Genomic DNA, 4,494 nt, shown 5'->3' with positions numbered 1-4,494 from the left:
TTGTAGCTAGTCATTAAATTCTGATTTCAGGTAACTAAATTTATCAGTTCTTTTTTGATAGGTGTAAAGGAGCTATTTTTCAAATGCATTAGGTGTTTTCTAGAAATGTCTAATTTTCTGTGTTGTAACACCCATGTAATCTTGTTCCTTTTTTAGTTTCTTAAAGTGAAAGTTTAGGTTACCAACTTTTGTCCTTATTCTACCATTTCCTCTGACTTCTCTCAGCCCAGCTTACTAATTTTATTTTTTAAATGTCATAATTGTACTAAACAACACCATTAATCAACTGGATCTGTGAACACCTATAGAATACTTGATCTAACACAGCAGAATACATATTTTTCTCAAGGTTTCATGTAATATTCATGCACATAGATCACATTTTGGGACATAAGACAAATCTTAATACCTTTAAAGTAGTGAAATTATATAAGAAAATCTGCAAAAAAAAAAAATAAGCACTTAATGGTGACAAACTAGATACTTTCCCACTAAGACTAGGAGCAAGGCATAGAGATCCATTCTCACCACTCCTATTCAACATTGTACTGGAATTTCTAGCTATTGTTAAAAGATAAGAAAGGGAAATAAAATTATACTGATTGGGAAAAAATATAGATTATTGTGTTTGTTTACACAAAAAACACTCCTGGAAGTAATAAGTGACTGTAATGAGGTTGTGGGACATAAGATAAATATACAAGAGTCAATTGCTTTTGTATATAAAAGCAATGAACATTTGGAATTCGAAATTAAAAACAAAATGCTAATTGTGTTACCACCAAATAAGTAAAATTCTTCAGTATAAATCTTACAAAATATATAGAAAACCTCTAGGAGGAAAACTACAAAACTCTGATAAAAGAAACAAATGCAAAAGATTTAAATAAATGGAGAGATAGTCTATGTACATGGATAGGAAAACTCAATGTTATTAAGATGTCAGTTCTTACCAACTTAATCTATAGATTCATTCAAAAGCACTGTCAATTATTTTGTAGATATTGACAAAATAATCCTAAAGTTTATATAAAAAGTCAAAAGACACATAAGGTAACTTCAGGTTGGTCAGTTCAGTGACTCCTTAGAATCAACACCAAAATCATGATCCACAAAAGAAAAAAATGAGAAGTTAGATTTCATTAAAATTAAACATTTCTGCTCTGCAAAACACTGTTAAGATGAAGAAACAGATAAGCCACAGACTAGGAATCTATCTTCACAAAATACATATCAGCTAAGGAACTGTTTTTTTCAAAATATACAAAGAATTTTTAAAAGTCTGCAATAAGAACTTAAATAACCCAATTAAAAATGGGCAAAACTTGTAAACAAACACTTCACTGACGAAGATATAAAGATGGTGAATAAGCACATGAAAAATGTTCAAACTCATATGTCATTAGAGAATTACAATTTAAAACAACAACATGATGCTGGTATACATCTATTAGAATGACCAAAATTAAAACACACTAACACACACCAAATGCTGGTGAGGACATGGAGCAAGAGGAACTCCCATTCATTGCTGGTTAAAATGCAAAATGATACATCCTGGTGGAGTTTGGATATGTCGTCCCCTCCAAAACTCACGTGGAAATTTGATCCCCAATGTGGCAGTGTTGGAAACTGATTGAGTCATGGGGGCGGATCCCTCATGAATGGATTAATGAGTGAATTCTCGCTCTATTAGTTCTGCAAGAGCTAATTTGTTGTTTAACAGACCTTGGCACCTTCTTTCTTTCTCTTATTTCCTCTCACTTTGTGATCTGCTCATACCTGCTGGCAGCCAACCCCTTTCCACCATGAGTAGAAGCAGCCTGAGGCCCGTGCCAGATGCAGCTGTCCCAGAATCATAACCTTAATAAACCTCTGTTCTTTATAAACTACCCAGTCTCAGGTATTTCTGTTATAGCAACACAAAATGTACTAAAACACAGCCCCTTTAGAAGAGTTTGGCATATTCTTACAAAATTTAACATACTCTTTCCATGTAATCCGGCAAGCATTCTCCTTGGGATTTATCCAAATGAGCTGAAAGCTACATCCATACAAAAAGCTGCACACAAATGCTTATATTAGCTTTATTCATAATTGCCAAAATTGGAAACAACCAAGATGTCCTTTGGTCTTTGAATATATAAACAACTATGTCCATATGATGACATATTATTCAGTGATAAAAAAATAAATCAACTCTTCCTGTTCTCGGTCATGGCACGGGATCAAAGGGAAAAGGAGAATCCCATGCGGGAACTTCACATCCGCAAGCGCTGCCTCAACATCTGTGTGTGGGGGAATGGAGACAGACTGACCCAGGCAGCCAAGGTATTGGAGCAGTTCACAGGCCAGACCCCTGTGTTTTCCAAAGCTAGATACACTGTCAGATCCTTTGGCATCAGGAGAAATGAAGAGACTGCTATCCGCTGCACAGTCGGTGGGGCCAAGGCAGAAGAAATCCTGGAGAAGGGCCTGAAGGTGTGGGAGTATGAAATAAGAAAAACTAACTTCTCAGATACTGGAAACTTTGGCTTTGGGATCCAGGAACACATCCATCTGGGGATCAAATATGACCCGAGCTTTGGTATCTGTGGCCTGGACTTCTATGTGGTTCTGCGTAAGCCAGGTTTCAGCATCACAGCCAAGAAGTGCAGGACAGGCTGCACTGGGGCCAAACACAGATTCAGCAAAGAGGAGTCCATGTGCTGGTTCCAGCAGAGGTATGATGGGATCATCCTTCCTGGCAAATAAATTCCTGTTTCTATCCAAAGGCCAATAAAATGTTTTCAGTGAAACATAAAAAACTATAAATAGATAAATAAATAAACACATAAATCAGCTACCAGTCCACCAAATGATACAAAGGAACCTTAAATGCATATTGCTAGGTGAAAGAAGCCAACTATATGACATTCCGGAACAGGCAGACCCTTGGAAACAGTAAAATGATTAATGATTGCCAGGGGTTCAGAAAGAGTGACAAAGGGGTGAATAGGTAGAGCACAGGGATTTTTAGGACAGTGAAACAATATTATGTATGATACTATAATGGTCAATACACATCACAAAATATTGTCAAAACTCATAGAATGTAAAATACAAAAAGTGAACTCTAATGTGCACTATGGACTTCAGTTAATATTAATATATCAATACTGGTTGGTCAATTGTAACAAATGTACCACACCAATGCAAGATGTTAATGGTAGTGGAAATTGGAATTGGAGGAAAGAGGGTATATGGGAACTCTGTACTTTACTCAGTTTTTTTTTTTTTTTTTTTTTTTTTTACTGTCAACCTATAACTGGTCAGAAAAATAAAGTCATTTAAGTTAAAAAATACACAGCATTTTGCTTGCCTCTATTACTGTGAATTGCAATGCCATTTTTCTTGACCATTGAAATCCATGTTTTTCCAGCACCTTTTTTGTTGTTGTTCTGGTCATAGAACTTGCTTCTGCATCTCTACTTGATCTGCAGCAGTGGCATGTCTTCATTTTAATGGTATTAACTTGACATCCTAGAGAAGGTTTGGAGGTATTATTTAGTTTCTGTATATAAAATTCATTTGAGCTATAACCAGAGGTCCTCCTTTGGCACTGCTTTCTCTCTATCTCTGTCTCTCTTTCTCTACCTCCTTTCGATCCCTTATTGGATAGAGTTTAAACTAAAAATGAATCCCCGTTGTTTTCTTTGTTATACCATTGCACATCCCTTGGCAACACAGGTGTCTTAGAATGCTCCTCATTTGGTTATTCAACTTATGATGGGTTACATATATACATCGAAAACACATCATATAGAAAAAAAATAAATAGCTAGGTTTTGTTTTTATTGCTTATTTAAAAGGTCTAATCAAGAGATACCTTGTCATTAGGCAAGATAAATAAATTGCCAACTTTGTTCATTACCTAATTTGCCTGTGATGAAATAGTCCAACCCTAATTTCATTTTATGTATAGACTTAGTGCCTTGGGTTGAATGTCTCCCCAAAACTTAATGCCCACTGTAACTGTTGAGGGTGGGAAATCCTATTATGGTAATTGAAAGGTGGAGCCTTGAAGAGGTGATTACATTGCAGGACCACACAGTATTAAATGGATTAATAATGTTGGTCAGGGTGTGGTGCTGAGGGCTTAAAAAGGAGAGTGATTGAGGAGGTTGCTCTCTCTGCTGTATCTGCTCGGGTATTTCACGTGTGCTGATACCCTGCCATCACTGAAGTCACCACCAAAGAAAGCCTTCACCAGACCTGGACTTTGGACTTCCTGGCCTCTGAAACTATAAGTAATACATTTCGTTTTCTTGTAAATCACCCAGTTCCAGGTATTTTCGTTATAAGCAAGAGAAACTGACTAATACACTTAGTATAATTATAAAATGAAAGATAAATAAGCATTTTATAAGACAATTATTTAAAGAGTAATTTGTGTTTCTTCTTATATTGAAATCCATATTTTAGAATTCATTAACTTTCTTATATGTGGTCACT

At 35.7% G+C, this 4,494-nt stretch overlaps 1 pseudogene; it reads left to right on the top strand.

Moving 5' to 3' along the window:
- The first annotated feature begins 2,217 nt into the window (after positions 1-2,217).
- Positions 2,218-2,754, top strand: LOC103595023 (annotated as a pseudogene).
- Positions 2,755-4,494: the final 1,740 nt, after the last annotated feature.

Source organism: Galeopterus variegatus, unplaced genomic scaffold (assembly GCF_000696425.1).
Source record: "Galeopterus variegatus unplaced genomic scaffold, G_variegatus-3.0.2 Scaffold1662, whole genome shotgun sequence".
Classification (NCBI taxonomy): domain Eukaryota; kingdom Metazoa; phylum Chordata; class Mammalia; order Dermoptera; family Cynocephalidae; genus Galeopterus; species Galeopterus variegatus.
This window is presented reverse-complemented; position numbering and strand designations above follow the sequence as displayed.